The sequence below is a fragment of the Vanacampus margaritifer genome, chromosome 8 (genome assembly GCF_051991255.1).
Source record: "Vanacampus margaritifer isolate UIUO_Vmar chromosome 8, RoL_Vmar_1.0, whole genome shotgun sequence".
Lineage (NCBI taxonomy): Eukaryota > Metazoa > Chordata > Actinopteri > Syngnathiformes > Syngnathidae > Vanacampus > Vanacampus margaritifer.
The window spans coordinates 22,939,377-22,961,345 of NC_135439.1; the positions used below are offsets into that span (position 1 = coordinate 22,939,377).

At 41.5% G+C, this 21,969-nt stretch overlaps 1 protein-coding gene across 2 annotated transcripts in view; it reads right to left on the reverse strand.

Annotated features, from left to right (window-relative positions):
* plxna1b (plexin A1b) overlaps positions 1–21,505 on the reverse strand; it is a 225,658-nt gene extending 204,153 nt beyond the window's left edge. For both annotated transcript variants that reach the window (XM_077572438.1, XM_077572437.1), the window contains exon 1: positions 21,354–21,505. The gene's annotated coding sequence lies outside the window, so the exon portion shown is untranslated. The remainder of the gene's footprint in view (positions 1–21,353) is intronic.
* Between the last annotated feature and the right edge of the window lie 464 nt (positions 21,506–21,969).

The following is a 21,969-nucleotide window of genomic DNA, read 5'->3' on the forward strand; positions in this document are numbered from 1 at the left end:
ATTGCATTGTCTTCTCAAAGTCAGCCGTACCATATTGAACGAAACCGAATTGTTCCACATTAAAAATAAAATGTTCTTGAATCGTACCGCACACTATGTATCAAAATACTTATCGGACCTTTTATTGTATATAACTTATTAAATATTACATCATTGGTGTCAGAGAATCAAGCAAAAACAATGATGTTTTTTGAGCCAATAACATTGCAATGTCAAAAAGAGAGAAAGCCATTTTAAACAGTTTGTTAGTCAATAATTTGTCAAATTAATTGGCCAATAATATGGACTTGAGGGGAAAAAATGAAATTGACCAAATTTGGACACAGGATGCATTCACTTGGCAGTCACGAGAATCGATATGCCAATGTCTTGTGTGACTTCAATAGTTGGTATATTTTGCTCTAAAGTAAATCATTTTATAAAGAAAAGAAGCAGCTGTACAGAGATTTAATTAAACCAAAAAACTAAAATGTCATTGATACAAGTGAGCATTGACCTCTTATTTGACAGCCACTGTTTGATAATGGGATTGAATACTAAACCGGTCTCCATTGCAGCAGTGCAATACACTTTCCTCTGCAGGTCATTTGACCCTTCCCTTGATGTTTTCCAGAATGGCTTCCGTGGTCTGATCTGCCTGGTCTGATCTGCCTTGTTAAAACATCATGTGATTTGTCAAGGGGGAAAGGTTCCTTCCCCCGGCAACAAAACACGACCACAGTCGTGCACTCCATTTTTACCAACATGGCCAACATCCCTTTTCATCTCTTCCAGCTAGCAGTGACAACGTGAACCAGCTTGAGCTCAAAAGGGTTTGATTTTAATTTTGAAGCGAGACCAATTTTGTGGAAGAACTGCACAAAACAGAAATTTGCATTAGTCTGCTAGATGCTTTGACTTTTACAATAAGAGAAAAAAAATACATTTTGGTTACTGGTGTTTGTATGAGGCAGTAGATTGCAGTTATTAAAGCTTAATGAATAAGTGGGATGAAACAAAGCACCAGCAGACTGTAGACATTTGTGCTCACCCAAAAGGCAACATTAGCATCTTAAATGCAAATCAACCTTTGTGCACGAGTGAGAACATGATTCAATTTCCCTATCCTCAAGACTGAAGAGTACTGAACACAGTGAACAGTATACAATGCAAACAGACATCAAACTGAATTGTAAACTGTTGTCATTCTTGAATTAAATCTTGGCCAATGTATATGGAAAATGAATTTCTAAATGCGGACAGTATTTTCACAAATCAATTCAGCATATTCAATTTCACATTTTTCAAGAGTGAAGGGTTAACTTGTCTATTCAGAAGGGATAGAAACTTGCCTTATTGATTGGCACACTTGAAAATCAAACTCCTCTATAAGCAGATTTATTAGGGGTGGAGGAGGGAGGGAGCGAGGGATAAGAAAATGAGAATCAGACTAAAAGAGATCAAGAGATTATGCTGCGCAACCACAACTGCTAAAACCATCACCCAAAAAAAAAACTCTTGAAGCCGTTGTCATGGGTGTAAAATCCTGAAAAGTCTCATCCAGCAATTGACTATGTGGCCTAGGCCAAGCTTCATTGTGAAAGGAAATGGCTAATATAGGTCACTGTAGTGCCACATTGCAGTCAATGTACACGTGTTTGCATGCACCGCTGTTTCCGTTCGATCACGTCTGTTCTCTAGATGCATGTGGTTCCTGACATAAAGTAAGCTTTGTCAAGAAACTCCCCTTGTCTCTCTCACTCTCACTCTGGTGGGTTTATAACATGGTTGAGAGCAGCAGAGTGTGTTGCTGTGGTGGTCTGTTGGCAAAGTTACTCAAGTCATGATTATCACATCAGTGGCTGTGGTGGTCTGGTGGCACAGTTAACTTAGGTTCCGTTTGGCAGACCAGTGGCTGTGGTCATCTGTTGGTAGTTATTCCAGCTATGTATTGGAACAAAAATGATGCCCTCTGGAAGAAATGTTTCAGCCTTATGCACGGCTTGGACAAAATCACTCACTAACAGCTCGTACCATGAGCCATGGGTTATATAGAATGGGCTATTTTATGACTCCAGAGGTTGTTGAGGTACAAGCAGCAATAACACCCAAATGTGCACACACACACAAACCTCAATAAGAAAAGCGTGACACAATATCCCAAAACCATGTACGGAAACTGTGAACGGCTGGTACAGAAGTCCTCCCAGGAGTCCCGAATCTGGGGAAAACAGATTTCACTCACATTTCAGTGAGTTTAACCCTACAAACACAAGGAGAGGCAGAGCATGTATAAGATGATGATATATCGTATCATTTCTCCCACCTACTCCAATTTACAGTATAAGGGAGGAAAAACCTTAACTGGCATCCACAAATCAAAGTTGAACCACGCATTGACTGTAAACATTGACACTGGTATAGAGCGTAAACAAGCCTCACATCACACACAGACACGGGGCCGGGTCTTTACCACAGTGGCGCCGGAGCAGGGCCGGCGGGCAGCAGCAGCTACTAATTAAGAGTGGTTGGCTGAGCAGCTATAGTTAGTGCCGGAGCTGCAGGGCTGAGGAGAATAGGGCAACATGTCTGACACCATGCCTGTATGTGCGCATGCTACTGACAGCCCTCAAGCTACAGACCAGGCCCACGGTTCAAGTCTTGCTGACTCAGAGTCAACACAGCCCGTCTGGCTGCAACACTGCTGTAGCAGCAGGCAGCAGGAAAGAGCAATTTGCTCTTTCTGTGTCTGTGTGACTTTCTTTTCTTCACCCATATTTTACATCCTCAACCCCCCACCCCTGATCCCCCCCCCCACCACCCGCTTCCTCCCTTCCGCTGAACATAGCCAATGTGATTCAATAAGATTTATTGGCAACAAACACAGACATGGGGATTTGAGTGAAGATCAAAACCGTACGTTTTTAGAAGTTGCTAAATGTTGCACAATTGAGTAGCACTTCCGCACCAAATATACTCCTGAGCAAACGCTCTTTCTTTTTCAAATACTGTAAGTTTATCTCTTTGATGGTAAATTCCTGCTACTGCTGTACAAGAAGATTAGTTTTACAAGCTACTATATGAAAATGAATTAAGTGAGGTGATATTAATGGTCAATGTTATAGAATATTGATGGTATTAAAACCGTCAATTATTGTATATCCCGCCCTGTCAGGGAAACTATTATAGGCCATCGGGAAATTAATGAAATTATTTTTATGTATGTAATTAAAGTTTTATTGTATGATTGCATACTGTCGCTGTCCTGTGAACAACACTTATGTCCATTTTTGTCTTTTTTTTATACATTTTAATGTTTTTTTGGGGGATGAAACTGAACACAGACATCAAACGTAAAAAAAAAAAAGACATCAGTGTTTTTCACAGGACAGCGACAATATGATGTTCATAATATTCTGTTTAGAATGTCAAAGCAATAACTTTTTTGCATGAAGATTTCTGTTGACTGAACTGAAGAGAAAGAACGAGGGTGCGACATTTGTAAGCTGTGCTTCAGCCAAAGCCCTTTTTGAGCAGCTATTCTTTATTTAATGTAGGCCAATATTATGTTGTGATTGCAATTTTCTTATGCTGACTGAAATAAACTGAAACTGAACACCCGTCTAGCTTTATTCACAGACATTTTTAGATGTATTTATTTATTTTAGTTTACCAAAAAAAAGCTAAATGTTCTCTCACCCCTCTGAAGGAAAGCCATATTGAAATCACAGGTGACTATTAAAATATAATAAATGTGCCTTGTGACAGTTTAAGAGGCTTGGCCTGGGCCCTGCGTATTTAGCCTGCCAGCTAATCCTATTGTCACTGGAACTAAAGTAGCACACTTGATGTTAAACCCTTGCTTTTGACTCTGTGTCTTATTATCAGCCACAACTGTCCTTCAGATTGAAATTCAAACTATTTGAATAAAAAAAAAAACTTACATTTCATTTCATCATTATGGACACATATTAAAAAGAACTGATTGTTGCCAAGCTTTATCATTTCAGAATGAAAAGGGACCACTGGCGCCACCCTATTTGTATGATAGCCTTGGATATCATGGATATCTATGCATTAATACAATGCAGAGTCGGCAACCTTCTTGTAATTTTTAAAACTGCTGTCTGCTGTGATGTTGGAAGCATACAAAACACAATTGTTCCTTTGCATTTGCAGTCTAAATAGAGTGTCATTTTGTTTGTCTGTTATTTTCTGTGTCCCCAAATGTTTACCTCTGCATAACAATGGACTTAGGCAGGGAAAATGAGAACAATGAAAGTCTGATCCTCTGTGTGTTCTTTTCTGTGCTGCTATAATTTTGATTGCAGTCTTAGAATCAATTCATTCTAAAAATTCTTCAATATCATTCTTAAAAAAAAAATACTGCCCTCTCTGAGTTTCTTACACAATTTGCCTTGCTAGCAGCCACAATTGAACTGTTCTTCCTGTATCAAGTCACAACTAATTTACTCCAGACTAACTCTGTGTGTGTGTGTGTGTGTGTGTGTGTGTGTATATATATATATATATATATATATATATATATATATATATATATATATATATATATATATATATATATATATATATATTAGGGTTGTTCCGATACAGATACCGGTACCGGTATACTGCATATAAACAGTGGTATCGGCATTGGCAAGTACTAACAAGTAACATGCCGATGCTATTATTTCCGACACTAAAACAGGACTTTGGATGCAGCATCTTGTGTTTTACTTGTGCACAACATTCACTGATGTGTGAAGTGTTCATTGCATGCCAAGCTAGGATATCCTATTGGTCCTTGAATGCTCTGAACCAATGGCAGGGCAGCTTTTTCATGTTGAAAAAAACAACAGGTATTGGAACGGTATATATATATATATATATACAGTGGTACCTTGGCTCACGAACTTAATTGGTTCCCACAGAGAGTATGTGAGCCGAAAAGTTTGTCTTCCAAACAAGTATTTCCCATAGAAAACCATTGAAATGAGAATAATCCATTCCCAGGTCCCCATAAAACACAATTTTCTACTAAAAGAGCCTTAAAACTACACAAAATATACCTTATTTTATGTATAATAAATGTGCTATTGTATTGTAATTAAAGAAATACACTGTACTGTATAATAAAGTGTTTTTATTTGCAAAACTTGCCTTTGTGATGGTACAGTAGTTGAAGGCTTGATGGAATGGAGTGGGAGGAGGAGGGAGGGAGGGAGTTACTGTTTGGAAGGAGAGTCCTCCGGTGTGGCTTCTCTTCTTTGCTTCTTAGGAGACTCTTTATCCTTGTTGCTGACTAAAAACCTCTTAATTGACACCTGTTGCTTTCTGAGTTGTAAGGTCTTACGAAACTGAGGCATCACATTATCATTCATCATGTTGATGATTCTCATAGCCACAGTCTTTTCTGAATGGTACTGTTCGATAAAAGCCTGCACATCACTCCACTTAGTTAACATGGTCTTGATGCTCTCACTTGATGCTGCAGCCATCTCCTCCTCCTCGTCCTCACATGACAACTCCTGAATGGCTTCCTTCTGCTTGTCCTCTTGAAGGCGAATCAAATCCTCTGTGTTGAGGACCTCATTATGAACTTCCAGGTTGCCTCTTGATGATATCCGAGTGAAGTTGCCGTGCTTTTTCGGCGATAATACCCGGGACGCTAAGTCACACAAACGCACACCTCGTTCGTGTTTTTCGATGATCTCCTTCTTCTGCTCGACCGTAATTTTCTTTAATGTCTTCTTAAGCTTAACACTAGCCTGTGGTGGGGTCTTTTTCGGTCCCATGATAGCAAAAGTATACTCCAAAATGTCTACCAAACACAAACCACGTCTGCACTCAAAGAAAGGGGGTGACGAACTGGGACGCCGTGAGCGTGCGTCAGCTTCTCGTGATTTCTCGTGTCGCGTGATTTGGTTCGTCCGCCAAAAACTAGTTCGTCAGATGAGACTATATGCTCGCGAATTTAATGTTCGTGAGGCAAAAAGTTCGTAAGCTGAAGCGTTCGTGAGCCGAGGTACCACTGTATATATATATATATATATATATATATATATTAGGGGTGTGAATTGCCTAGTACCTGACGATTTGATTCGTATCACGATTCATAGGTCACGATTCGATTCGATACAGATTAATCCCGATACGAATCTATATCATCTGGGACAAATGTGTATGCTTCAACAATCAGAAGAAAAGTCAATCAACAAGGCTTTCATGGAAGGCTTGCTAGGTAGAAGCTTCTGCTCACAAAAAAGATCAAAGCTGCCCATCTCAACTTGGCCAGAGATTACCTGGACAACACTGAAGCTTTTTGGAAGTCCCTTCTGTGGACAGATGAGTCCAAAATTTAACTGTTTGGTCACAACTAAAACAGTCATGTTTGGTGAAAAGTCAACACTGCATACCAGCAAAAGAACCTTCTCCTTACAGTGAAGCAGGGTGGTGAGAATGTTAAGTTCTGGGCTGGCTATTAATCCTCAGGACCTAGACAACTCTACATAGTACAGGGAATCATGAATTCATAGAAATATTGTGAAATCCTGGATCATAACCTGAAGCCGTTCTTTGTGAAGTTGCAGCCTGATAGAAGATGGATCATGCAACATGACAATGATCCAAAGCATTCCAGCAATACAACCAAAGAATGTCTGAGGAACAACAATATTCATGTTCTGGATATGACCAGTCAAAATCCTGACTTAAATTCTTTCAAAATACTGTGGCGTGACCTGAAGCGGGCAGTTTATGTTAGACGCCCAACCTCTCTCAACTTGCTGCGTTTTGCAAGGAAGAGTGGCAAAAATTTCCCCAAAGTAGATGTAAGATGATATTTTAGAAGAGCTAGTATCAGTCAAATAGATCAGCCAGCCGATTAACCGGTCTGGCCCTAATAAAAACACTAACACATCATTAAGTATATCAATGTCTCATAAAAGGGCAGTTGCATGTTTACGTGGATGACCTACACACAGAGTTAATAAGATATTATCTATATAAAGCTATATTGTACCTGTAGCTCTGAACGAATGTATCTGGGATACATAGATATCTGGGCTTCTGGCCAACTAACAGTTTGAGTCAGAGCTCAGAGCAGATGCTGAAAGTGATACAGCAACTCAAGCTACAAGACTGCACCTTAAATAGACTGTAGCTTAATTCTAATAACTGCTGCAGGTACACACTTCACCACGCCTTTGCATTTTCCAGCTAATAACGGCAAGAGTTAACGTTTATACATTTTCACCATCTGCTTGGCTGAAAGACGAGCAAACTTTCTGAACATTATAAAACGAGCACTGCAAAAAGAGAAGCCATTGTGTTCGATGAGATAAATGTTGTATCAAAGAATGTCAGAGAGTAGTGAGTGATGATGCGTAAAAGCTGCGGAGCTTTTCATTACAGAAGCTCAACAGCCAGACAAAGGGAGCAGATGAGTGTGCTGTGCACCATCCTCATGTTGGCCCCGTGCCAGTCTTACTCTAAAAGAGGAACACAGAGAACTGGAGGGTGCTTTGAATATGTCTGTGTGTAAAGGGGGCATGAATTCCCCTGGCAGGATCCCTGGGACACAGCGGAGGGCAGGGTTCAGCCACTGAAGGAGAGGCTGCGTGCCTGGCAGTCAATTAGCGGCTCGCATTTACACAACAAATGGAGCGCCCACGTTTTTCCAGCTCTCACACGAGCGCGCATACACCACTCACGAGTGTATCCACTCAGCACTCATCAGCACACGCCAACGCAAGGTCAGGGAAATTTAGTTGTGGGTTGGGGGGGAGGGGTTAGGTGGGACAGTAAGAGAGACAGAGCAATAGGCCAGCTATCTCCTGGAGTGGTACTCCACTAATGCTAACTCAGTGGCAGTATCCTGACCATCACACAAGCGCAAAGACTGAGGACAACGCATTCACTACTGCTGCAAACTCTTTGCTATTCCCATACAGCCAGTGATCTACTTTCAGATCTTGATTAGACAACTAATCAATAAGGATTTGTATTATATATAAAAAACAATAATAAGGTCACAGGTGTTGGTGTGAATGGGTTTACCAAGGGGTACAGGTTATTGATTCTGCTCAAGTCAAGGGTTGACACGTTAGCGCCCAATCATTTTAGTACTACATTGAGGCTACGACATTAACTAAGAAAATGATTTAAGTAGCTAATATGGTTAATATAATGACAGACAAATAACTTATGTGTTGCGTTACATTACGTTATAGCCGCAGTGCGTTTGAGGCAGAGTGATGTCAATGATAACCCATGTGATAAATCATAAACTGGATATTGGTGGATAGAAAAGGACTTAGAACACAATCATAATCTCTAACCACGCCTGCTCCTCCCAACCATCTGTCATTCTCTATCATTAACATTCAGGTAAAAACAGTCTTGTCTGCAGACAGCATATGCAGATTGTGATGTATTCTAGTGGTGGTTAAGAAAGTTAACAATATAAGCGCTGCTTGACAAGGTTTCACAAATGGCACTGTGTGTGCACGTCTGATAACCAGCCAGTTTGTTTGCTACTTTGGGTGTCAAGATGCTCTCGACCCCCTCCGTCCATCCATCTGTCTGTCTAAATATCAATCTATCGCAAACCATTATTTGTGAAACGAAACCGGTGCTAAGTGGATGAGAGGCGACCTGTGCCATACAGCAATCAAAAACCCAAGCCACGTCATTTTCCCTTTCCCTTTTCCTCCAGCTGTGCTCTGAATAGTCCCTTAAATCACTCAGCCGGGCCCTGTGATTGGTTGACCTCTCTGCATGATTAAACAGCCATTTTCATCACATCCTCCACAGCAGAGTGACAGCATGAGGGGGGAGAGACAGGCTCACTGATAAGGAGGTAAGGAGCCCAGAAAAAAGGAACTCTGCACACCGACATGCAGTCAATATTCGGGTTAAGGTCAAAATTCCGATTTCTGAAACGTTTGGAATAACCCGTTTACATACATGAGTGGACAGTTAATCCCATATATATGGTCACTGTGATCAATTTAAATACAGTGACTACGTTTACATGCAGTCAATATTCGGGTTAAGGTCAGAATTCCGGTTTCTAAAACAATCGAGGTTTATATGCGCGGCGGAAAGAGCTACTCCCATTTACATGCTCATTTGTGTTCGATTGGAATAATAACCCGTTCGGACCGCGACGCGCGGACAAAGTAATAACGTAAATAACGTCATTTCTTACTATACGTTCATTAAAAGACATATTTATGTCATTCACCACGCTAAATAAGGTAATCAGGTTTCCTCCTCGCGTGGTTCTTTGCTGCAAGCATCATGTGTGTTTACAATGGCTTGAGGCTCTTTTAGTAGGACGGAGCTGCGCATACAAGTCGTGACTACATTGACCAAGATTCCTTGCGAATCAAATCAGCGAAGAAGAAGGAAAGAAGACGAAGAAGAAAAAAGCATGCCGATTGGCTAGTGCGAAGAAATGTATTTATTTTTAAACTGTGAATATGTGAATGTGCCGAATGTCCCGCTCCAAATAGCCTACAAATGCGTTATCCGCACTGCACGCATCTGTGCCCGCCGGTGCGAACTACTGTACATTGACTCTAAAGTGCAATTGCACCACCAGAAAATGCTCAGTTGCTCACCCCACGTTTGGTGTTTAATGTACCATTCGCCAACATGTCTCTGATGTCTGGTGTGGACGCATTTCAATTTATAGTGTGCTTTGTTAAAATGCCCGTGCTAAATAGGCCTAAATGTTTTATAATAATATTATAATTTTAATTAATTAAAATAAATGCAATGAATAAAAAATTGACATAATTTTTTCCCTGCGTTTCGGTTTTCGGCCAAGCATTTCTCATTTTCGGCCCCCAAAATTTATTTTGGTGCAACCCTACCCAAGTCCTAATCATTATGCAGCCACCTTTTCCCAGCAGATTGTGTTTTTGTAGTATTGTGCAGTTTTATCACATGGATGGAACCATGTTTAAATAAAGGTATAACATTGACTGACATATCATCCAAGGATGGAATTGATACTGGGACAAGTGGACTTTCAAAGTACATTTAATCAATACAATCTTGAGTCTAAAGAACAGAACATTAACATGAATTCCTCCCCTTCTGTGAAAACAAATTTCTGGTCTGATAAAATTGCAGGCATCCAAATAAAACAAATGAAGTAAAGCCAGCATGGTGGGACTGTGAACGCTTCTGTTCCAAGTTTGACTCAGCTTCTGATTTCTTTGCCATCCCTCTTTTTTCCCACATTCTTATATTTTCCCCAACCCACCTTCCACACAAGTGCGTCTCGTCACAACATTATCATTGGCTTGTTGCTCAAACTCTCCGAGTGTGCCGATTCTGCCAAGTTCCCTCCCTCACTCTTCTGTTGTCTGTTTTCCGCAGATGTGCCTGGCCGAGGTGCAGTCTCCGCTCTCCGTCGTCATTTTGTTCAGATTTACCCATTCCCGCCCATCCGCAAATCTAAAAATGCTCAAGGCTTTTATGTTGATGCACCTACAGGCAGACTGGGAGATGGGCTACTTGTTAAAATGTGCCTGTACTGCAGCCAAGTTTTGACTGAAGCACTGATTGCCGAGGGCAGGATGAGGTGTGCCTTTTGAATACAAAAACACACAGTGTGTTTCGTTTCGTGTTTCGTACGAACATTGCTTTGACATTTAAAATTTTTAGTTTAGGGCAGAAACTATGGCGAAAAGGTTTGTGACTTTCTAGCAAATGGGTGTGTTCAAAACACAATACCACTGTCTTGTCATTGCTCCAATAAGCATTTAGTGTTGGCTTGTGAGTTTTCAGTTCAGTTAAGCTAACATCTGTCAGAGGGAAGTCAAAGACAGTCATGCTGCTTGTGCACCATGTCCCTTATTTACGAAGCCAAGTGAGGTCACAGTGTCTACAGAGAAGAGCCAGGACACATTCTTTTACATGCAATGGAAACCAGGGAAAATATAAATGTACATGTTGATGATGCAAGGAGGGGAGGCAGCCTTGAGAGAAAGATGTGCGGAGAGAACGGAAGGAACTCTTCCCTGTTGCTACGCATCAGCACATCACACTAGTCACAAGTTACACACCCCATTTAATTTGGAATGCAGTGGCCATACGAGGCAAATCGCTGCCACATTCCACCACCGCTCACTGGCTGCTTTGTCACATGCTCTGTCACCTTTTGTCTGCCATGGAACAATATACCGTCAAAAAAAGACGTGGTGGCACAAATGTTTATAAGTCCTAAGAAGCATTTGAAGACCATATTAACTACTGCTAAATGTATTTTATTATCATGTATGTAGGTGGAGGCCTGTAGAACATGAATGACTCTTAGTATGGAAACCGAGGCCACAGCTGACATCATAATAGGACATTAATGTGTGCCTCATAGTAACACCAACCTAAATGCCCTACCCCCACAATGCAATTCAGTCATTCACCCATGGCTGCTCAGGGCCCTGCCAATAAAACCTCTTTGGTTGAATTCCATCCTTAAACAAGGGATCAGTCTAACCTTTGACCCCCTCTATCTCAACCCTTCTTATAGATCCATGGCATCTTTCTCCTACTGGTCTTTACCTAAAAATCCATACCCCCACCCAATCCTCCCAGTCCACTATTGTCTGGCCTGGAGTACTTATTCCCAGAGCCTCCTGCTCTGCATGCCTCTTCTCGGCGGGGGGTCAGGGAAGGATAGAGGACTTAAAAGCCCCCCCCCCCCCCCCCCCCCCCCCGGGACTTGTGCTGTTGTAGAATCGCGGCAACTGAAGTCTGCCAAAAGAATTAGGTTTGAGCAGGAACCGCCGTTTTAAACAACATGGTGCTGTGTTTTTTCTTAACTAGCTTTGGAAGGAAGGAAAGGGAGGGGAACATGTTTTATGGTCCTAGTGCACATGTTTCCACTGAGGTAGGAGAGAGGAATATTTCTGGTGCATGGTTTTGGATGTTAGGGGAAGGTGCACTGACTTGTTAAGAATGGAAAGATTCTAGTGAGTTGTTTTGCCACATATCCTATGAAATCCCGAATTTAGTCTGAGGTGAGGCTAACTGTAAGTGTGGCTGACATGCAATGCAGTGGCACAATTCCCCAACACACTGCAAGACTGACTTGGCAGGCTACTCATCACTTCTCCCTCCTTAACCCTTTCATATGAGCACAAAAGAAGAAGCTGGCAAAGAGGCTGTAGAAATAAAACAAGAGGGAGAATGTGTTGGCCACGCTACTTTGAGAACATCTGCAGGGCAGTTTGGAACTACATGTGTAATTTTAATTACTTGAATTTGATCTCAACCACAATATATTACAGAACACTGTGATTTTTGGTAGTGGTTCCAGTTCCCAGAAAGATTTCCTGAAGAGCCATGCAAGTTCCTATTACCATCAGTAGTCATTTGCCATCCAAGTACAGCAAGATCCAAAGCAAGACCTGACATGCCTTCCTCTGTCCTGTGAGGAAATGTGCCTAATGAGGGTTAAACATGGATAGCCAAGTGGTTGTGTATTCTAAAAATTATTTACATTAGAAACCACACTACTGTATGCTTCTTTTTGATCTACTCAAGCAACACAGTGGGTTTGACAATGTGAACCACCTGTTAACATTTTTAAAATTAAATAAATACATTTTACAAAACACCTTAATGAATATGTAAGACCAAAGACACACTGGAACCAGAGGTGCATGGATTACAGTTTTCTGGCTAGTCGTCGATCCTCGATCTTTCAAAATTCTGACATGCTCATAGCGATTTTTGCCGTACCCAAGTTTTTTTCATAACCAACAGCATACACTTTCAATGTTCCAGTCTTGTTTTATTGTAAAAAATTGGACAATGTTAGGGGTGTGAATTGCATAGTACCTGGCGATTCATTCACAATTCATAGGTCGCGATTCAATTTGATACCGATTAATCCCAATACTAATCTATAAATCGATTATTGCAGTTTTTTTTCATCAAATTTAGAAAATACTAATCAGTAAACTTGTACGTGTACACTGTACGATTTGTATGAATATATTTATCTGAAACTTCAGGCTTATAACTGTGAGCCACTGTATACTGTTTGCAACCTGTTTTTCTGTTTGAACAGCATTGAAATTAAATATTAAGGCTTAATGTTCCATTAATATACCATTATTTTAATTAACATTCTTCCATGCTTAGTGTGAACCTGCTAAAATGCAACTGCAGGACACAGCATTAAATGTAAAAAAAAAAAAACATCCAAAAGGATATTGAAAAAGGATTATGAAAAGTAGGGATGCACAATAATGCTATTTTCAACCAATACCAATAAACCAATAATTTAGAAGGTGTCGATGTCAATAACCCATAAGCCGATAATTGTTTGCAAAATTAACTTGAATACAAATATACTTTCAAGTACTACTATAAGTCAGTATTTGATGGTTAGTAAAGAGGTCAGACATCGACGAGCATGCAGATTCAAGTGAAGCCTTCCATAGCCAAGCAGTTCCCTTTAAAGGTCTGTCTATTAGTCTTATGTACAGGTCTGTGTACAGAGTTGCTAAATAATTTACCATTTCCCTTGGTAAACACTACAGAAACCAGCAGGTTGTGTGCTCAACAAGAAAAGGTGATGATATTAGAAAGAAATAGAGTGGAAATCTACACAGATAGAGAAAAGGGGGGGGGGGGAGTGAGCAATTATGAGTTGCTGCTTGTGATTAACATTAATTGCAAGGATAAATAGCTGTATGCCTGATTCCCTTTTCATCTCCTCTACTGTGATAGCTCCCTCACACGAGTCCCCATGTACGTTCAGATAGCATCCCGTATATTTTCCTCCTGCGCACATCAATGAGTGCACACCGACGATGCGCTGCTTATCGCAAAGCAAATACATGTACACGCACACACCCACATTTTACTGCTTCCTCTCTCTCTCTCACACACACACGCTCGCATGGTGATTCTCATTAACAAGCCAAACATGCCTGAAGAGGCAGACAGACTCTAGTGAGCATGGTAAATAACCAGTAGGCTCCCTCAGCTGAACGTTCAGAATATCTCAGCATCAGAAGTACACACTTTCTGCAGATGATACTGACAGACGGCTTCAGATTTCCATTCAGAGGAAAGGCTTTCTCTCGACCAGCAGATTTTGGTGTGTTTGGCAAGGACAACCTGGAAAGGCAGACCATGGCTATGACTGATGAAGCCTTCAACATATTTTAACATTGAAACATTGTGCTGTGACAATGAATATGGAACTAAAGGTTTTAGTGTGCTGCTATCACTGCCTAGTTAAAGGTCATCATTTAGAGGTATTCACCACCAGAGGATACAGTAAATTATGTGAAATAATGTCCTTTTAAAGTAGACCTATACTCTAATACACCAAGCCATATTTTATTATTTTAGATTTACCTTGATCAATGGGACCTCAGCAACGGGGAGAAATAAAACAAAGGCCACATTAACCTAATCAGATAACACAAATGACAAAGCATGGTATTCTACATGGGAAGGACTTGTGACTTGATGATCAATGGGAAAGCCCCAGGTCTTCTGCAGTAGAGAAAATGCAATAAGGATAGACGATTTTATGTGGCTGCAAGCGGGGGACGCAAAGCGGCCAGCTTGACTCAGAATTTGGAGAGATGGCCAGAATGCTGACGAGAGTGTTAGCATGCAAGTGAGGGGGGCCTCATGCACAGAGGCTGCGCCCACAAGCTGCAGAAGGCGGTGGGATTTCAACTTGAGGCCATCGGGTCACAAGAGGAAACAGAGTCAGGACTGACTCTTTGCACCTTTAGGCACAATTGTCACTTTGACTGTGACTAAATCTCAGTGTTAATATGCCAAAGGATGAGATTAAAACACCCTCTGATGCTAGGTTCAGACTGAACACGAAATATTGTGTCGCACCGCGTGTCTCGCGGTGAAATTACACAGGGGTTGCTTCGAAGAGAGGGGGGAGCTTCCTCCTTCACCTCAAACAGAAAAAAAAATCATCATTACTCGTCAATCTGGTGACAAGTTGTTGTTTAGCTGCTAAATGCGATCTTGGTTGACAGTTCAACAGCTGTAAACAAGTCAATACACTCACCAGATACGGCAACTTTTGCTTCCCGTTCCCCAAGCCTGCCTCTTTATGGCTCAGTCTCAATTACAGAACTAGTGAAACGTGAAAAATTTACATCAGCAAACCACAGCGAAATGGTCAAAGAAGCAACATTTTTGCTTCAAACGCATCTTTCGGGTCGCCTAGCACACAACGGCACAAACTGCATCAATGATATTGTATATTGAAACGAGCTGCAAAAAACACTCAGCTTGCATTTGGTCTGACTGCAGCATTAGTGTGTGGCTTTGTTTTCAATTAAAAACCAACAAACACGGTGGTGCCTTGAGATACAAGTTTAATTAATCCGTGATCATACTTGTAACTTAAATCGACCCAATCAGCTGCAAAATGATTAACTGCAAGCCACAATTGTGTTCATTGCTTCAAACTGTCCATGACATCATTCGAATTGTTTTGGATTCTAAACAAATCTGTGGTAGACCACCATCCTGGAACAGACAGTGCTCAACCACACAAGTTCAACTGTACAGTACTAGAAATAGTCTATCAGACTTAATAGATGTTGTGTCCTTATCCTGCTTCATAATGTGAACCTAATTTCCACCAAACAACCATTTCAACATGAAAATCCTGTTTCCCAACAAGCCTACACAGACTCGAGTGGAGGTGGATACTAATTTCAATTTGCAGCCAGATTAGCAGGCACCTTTTTGATACTGTCAGCAGAGCAGAGAGAGATGTTTCTGTTCCAAATCATCTTGAGAGAGAGACCTTTCTACTATCTTCTTCAAACAGCATCCCCCTTAGCCAAGCAGCTGTCACTTTCAGCAGGCACTGTGGAGGACGGAAGCAAGGTAGGGGTCCTTTGAAGGAATGGTTAAAAGTGGGTGATAAAAATAAACTGGGAGAGGAGAGAAAATTAATTATACATAACAGACAGTTCACTTGGCTGAGCAAGACTGAGTCTGAGACAGGAAAAAAAATAAGGCTGCCCTCCTCTGGGTGCCGATATTTGAGCTGTGTCCTTATCTGGTTCTATTTTTTTGCCTGAAATAGGTGAATGTACAAAGGATCTTTTGGAAAAAAGGTCATAGGATCAAATTATAAAATTCTCCACACGGGAAGTCCTATTGCGCATGCGCTTCACTTCAAGCATTTTCTGAGGAGCGAAATAAGCCATCAGGTTTAAGCCTTGAAAAATATGTTGACAGCTTTGGTAGCCTTTAAATTTGCACTGATGAGGGTGGATGCTGTGGATCCACCTGCACACTCACCCTGAGATATGACTTGTAATGTGCCAGTATTTCGCAGTTCAGCGCCACCCACTGACTCAAATCTCAATCCCGGCTCTTCATTTGGTCCAAATGGAGGTCATTCCTATTTGAACAGCCAGTCAAGACAGGCCCGCCAGGTATTGGCGAGTGAGTTTATTTCATATTAGGGGCTTGTCGACTGGAGAGGTGTTAGCACCAAGCGAGCGGTGTATGTGTGTGTATATAACAGGGCCTTTAGCTCTGCTGCTAGTCCCTCTTTGGTGTGTTTTAATATTGCTGCTGCTGCTGCTGCTGCTGCATGGATCCTTGCCTCGGGCTACCACACAACAATCCCAAAGAGACTCAGGAAAAATACTCCAACAGAGGGGAAAAGAAAAATGGTGATGGTACACAGGGTAGGTGCAAGACTGTATTGGGACCTTACAACTGAGGGAATCAGCAATTGTCAACAAGACCAGTACATGGGGTGCGACCCACCGCACACACCAATGCAGCCAAATGTGACTTAACTGGAGTTCAGCGGGCAGGGTTTCTGCAACGAGCTTTCAAGATTGGCCAAATGTCGGCCGGTAGTTTAGCTATATTTGAATCGTAGCTGAACGGCATTGCAACATCACAGACATTAACAGCCAATTAAAAGTGGCATGTCGAGCTTCCACAACAAAAATCAAACAAAACAAGATCTGCCAGTCCCACACCAAGTTGTACCAATACAGTATATGAAGCATATATATGGTGTCATACAATAATACTTAAAATAATACTACAATTACCTAAATACATAACACGAGCGCTTTCACAACAAAAATTATGTTTCTAGGTATGAAGGGAGATTCTACAAGCTTTGACAAGCCATACCAATATATACAGCATAAACTAAAAATTTAAACAGATATTGTGTGTTGTTCTTCCATGCCAAATTACCCAATGTAAACCAAAGCTAGTTTGATTTTCATGAAACTTGGTGTACTTGTTCATAGTAATGGCATAACACTAAATCTCAAATTTGTAGTCAAGTGGAACAGGGGTTTGGGAACTAAAGCCCGCCAAATTTGGACATTTTCAGCAAAACGGGGCGTGGCCGTCTTCCAATGAATCTTTTTATCTCAGGAACTACTGGGTCAATCTTCACAAAAGAGGTATTGTAGCAAAAGAAATTCAACAAGGATTCCAAATCTGCGCATGTGTCAGTAACTTAACATTTTGACATTTAATTTGACGTTGAAATCAGCCTTTTTTCGTGAAATGCAATCCCTCACATGTTCTCTAAAACATAAAAGTTTCAGCGATGCAAAATTTTTGTTTTGCGGCAAGGAGTCAAAGTATTTATTTATACATGGACATCTGGGGCTACTTTTTACTCTATAATTTGTCAACTGTAATTTGTTTGCAATTGTCCTATTCAGTCACGTCGCTCAGTGTGAGATAGTCCTTGGAGTTGACCCGATCAAGCCCGTTTTGAGCACTAAGTCAGACAACATTTGAACCGGACCGCATTTCAAGTCTGGTCATGGGGTGTTAGTCTTGCTGTATACAGCGACAAACAATTGGCACAGTATGAAGGGCGTTGATTCGTTGCGGTGCCTGTGAGATTTTGGCACAGATCGCTGAACAAGAAGAAGATAAGTTCATCATGTTGTTGTTTTTTTATTGTTAGCGTTGTTTTTAAAATAAGCATTTTAAGTCGGCAAGTAGTGCGGGCACTTTGCCCATGACAGAAGGGTTGAACGATTAATGAATAGACTTTATAGTAGGGCTGGGCGATATAGCCAAAAAATAAAATCTCGATTTTTTTCAGTCATTTAGGATGATTACTATTTTAATTGATTTTAATCTCATAAACCCAACACACATTTATTCAAAAACAATTCCTGTGCAAAATGTTCAGACAAAAATAATGTAGGGAGTCCTCAAGTTACGTTGTTTTGACTTCATGGTGCTCGTGCCTCGTCCGTAGCAATTTCTTTTTGTTAATTTCCCACAGTAATCACGCCGTTCTAAAGTTATATAAAGTTGTGTTGTTGTTATCTCCAACAACGGACTTCCATCAGCAGGTCAGCTCACCATCAGGCGCATTACATTTCCGTGTTTAAGTTTGAATTAGCTCCGCTCTGCCATCCGTCAGCAATGAATGTCCGTGCGAAAAAATGAATTATTGGCTACGGCGCTTCCGGGTCGCACAAATATGTTTTTGAAATGACTGTACAAAGTATTTTGGTTAAATACTGACTTTAAAGGGGAAATCCGACTTAAGTTGAAATTCGGGTTACATCGCAATGTAAAAACGGAACTCCGCTGTAACTTGAGGACTCCCTGTGTACTAATTCTAAATCAATTTTAACAATCTTTAACATACATAGTTTGTGCTTAAATGCCACAGTTAAGTAACTGGTAGCTATTGTAAGCATGTCTTGTAAAGCACCCATCCAGCATTCTGCCAAAATTACAACTCACAATAACATTTGGATGTAACATGAGAGCAGACATTACATTCAACTGAGCTAACCCTGACTTGACTTTCACTTGGGTTTGAGATCACATTGTCAACGTTTCTTCATGTACTGAGCCAAACAACAGCATAATTTCCTCTAGAAGTGCAACCAAAAAACCGTGAGGGAAATATGGTGGGCTTTTTAAAGACTGTGACATGAACTAGTCAAGAGGGGAGGCAGCATGGCTGAGTCTCACGTGTAAGGAAGGAATCTGCGTGTAACCCGACAGAGTGGGAACAGCAAAAACGAAAAGAGCGAGGGAGAGCGCAGAAGGAAGAAAAAGGTGGCGCGCGTCGGCGTGAAAGGAGGGAGGTAGACACTCCTGACAGAACTCAGGGAGAGAAAAACATGAGCGTGAGGGGAAGAAGACGTGAAGATATCCTGAGTGCCAGCATGAGGTCGGAAGAACAGCACAGGAAAGAGAAGGATGAGGCTGTCACTCAGGTTCAGAATGTCATTCAGTTACGCACACTGGAAAAGGAGATGGCTTTTAAAGGCAGACACAAACCCCGTAAGTATGATCACAGTACATAACATACAGTACAGTATATTGGCCCGACATTAAAACAATGAATCACACTAGAGCTCAACCCCAAACATACATTTCTTGTCTTGTGGTTGATGGCTCATTTCTCACTCAAGCACAGTTCCTCTGCTTTGTCATCCATCCACAATCTAATTAGACCTTAAATATCCTGCTCGTTGAATACTCCAGAGGAATGCAATGGAGGGGGGAGGAGGTAGGGGGGCCGCCATACAAAAGCAGAACCAGAGGGGTGCAAAGTGCACATGTCAGCAAGAATTCCAAAGTTTGGACATCACAGATTGAGCCTACAACGCCAGCAGACAGGCCGGATGGACGGCGCAGGCTTTGAAAATTCATGACACTGCTGCTCTATTGTGGGCAGATATGTATCATAATTAGGCAAGATGAAGGCAAATTGCTTGTCATTTTCTGGCTGGGTTGCAGGAATCATGTAAATGTCATGCTAGGTTGCAGATTTGGGTTGTGATTGTAGATAGCGGCAGTGCACATTCAATGGAGGCGACCACGGGTGGAGAATTTACGACCCACAAGAGTATGTGATTTATTTGTAAAAACGAACATAAGAACTGTTAGATGTTAAAGATAATTTAATTGACCAATGAGAGGAAAAAGCTTAAATGACAACTTTGTCATTGAACATCTAAAACTTCAGTTGAAAATGTCCTCATGGACTAGCTACCATTATAAAGTGACACTGACGGAATAGGTTAAACTGGTGAGATGAGTTGATGTCAACACTTAAATAAACTCTTTGTCATGCTTGATTTGCCACCTGTTTGATTGTGAGTGTTCAGTGGCATCTGGCCAATGAGGTGCTGCCGCATGACTGAACATGGGCTGAATTGTCCCTTAGAAGTAACTCCTATGTTGTGCATAAATCTCCACACTGGCTTCAAAAATACAATTAAGCACTTCAAATGTTAAATTAGCCCCATGGGGTTAACCTGCAAGACACCCTTATTTATAAATTTAAAAAAATAAAGAAAGAAAGAAACACTGCTGTGATTTCTAGCTACAATTAAGCTGCAAAAGAAAACATCAGATCAGAATCCCCAATAGAATGATAATTTTTCAGCAGGCTCCAAATCATTCACAAATGTTTCAGGTTGCAAAATCGAATTTGACTTTTCATTTCAAGGTGGAGTGAGGAGAAACCCACAGAGCAATGAGTCTTGACAATGAGCTGCCAGTGCCAAGCATTGCGCACTAGACACACACCCACAGACTCCGCTCACTGCCTGCTCAATTACTGTCGAATAACAAAGCTTACAAATTGCATTAACGCCCCTTTTTAACGCCGCACCGACACGATTGTAATTATTTTAAAGCTAATAAGTGTATTGATTTTGGGTGGAGGGGAGACGTTTAAGGGAACACCAGCACGTCCCTCAGGACGAATCCAGCAATGGGCTTCATTCCGTAGGGAGCTTTGTGTTGCAACCGTGAATAAATAAACAAAGTAGTGGGTGTGCACAAAGGTGACACGCGTGTCAAACCTGTAATTATGCGTGGATGTGGAAGCGCTGGCGGTGGAATTCCAACAGCCACCGAGGCGGCTAGCTGCTCCGTGTCAACAAACATCACTACGGGAGCCTCCTCGTTGTGCCATACCAACATTTTTTACAAGGCAGAAAAGTCAATGATGACTCCAGCCGATTTACTCTACCTCTAACACATCATGACAAACCGATGAGAAGCTTTTCGACATTTTCGAGCGAAGTTTGCTAATCTTCGGTGTCGTTTTAGTTAGTTCTTCAGTCTCCCCCAAATCGAGCCGAAAAAGACTTTGCCTGTTGGACCTCGTGTCTATTTTCACGCCTCCAGCATTTTCAAACAGGGTCCGAGGGGAGAAGCAAGTAGCAGAGCGGTGTTAGTGTCCTGGTTTCGCGCGGAGCAGAGCTGCACAAGAGCCGCCTAACCTCAATCCGTCAACCGGCTTCGGTTACCAAAAATTGCGGTTCTTGCTCCCCTCACAAGCCCCGCGCGTGAGTTTTCACGCTACTTACCAGTCAAGTGATCCGCAGCGAAGGAATCCTCGCCATGGTTTAAATTCCAAAACTTGGGGACATTTCCACTCTGGTCACGGTGTGACTGGGGCTCTCTCTTCCGCGGCTCCCTGCGTGTGACTGGAGAGGAGAGGAGAGGAATGCAGCTCCCGCTCCACGCGGAGGGGGAGGGAGGGTGAGAGGAGAAGGAGGGGCAGTGCTTCACTCAGTCCACAGAGGGCGCCCCTGGTTGACGCCTGTGGTTCATTTTAAATGGCATGTACAAGCACTCATCCTTTTCCACACGTCACATTTGAGTGTATTTCATCCTGTCACACGTGTTTACTTATTCATTTCGGTTATTTTTAAAACAGTTTAATTTCTAGTTGATCTCCATTTTCCTGAATAATGTTGTCATTTGTATTGTAAATAATTTATTCACTGAGATGCCAGTATGAATATCTGCATACATTTACCCATTTAGCATTCCAGAAGGGAACTCTTGTGTGTTAATTCCACATATACAGCCTAACAAGAGAGGGGGAAATGCAAAATACAAGCGGTAAGAAGAGTGTCCATAAGTGTATATACATTTAATGATGTACTACAATTGATATTTAAAACCAATATACAAAAT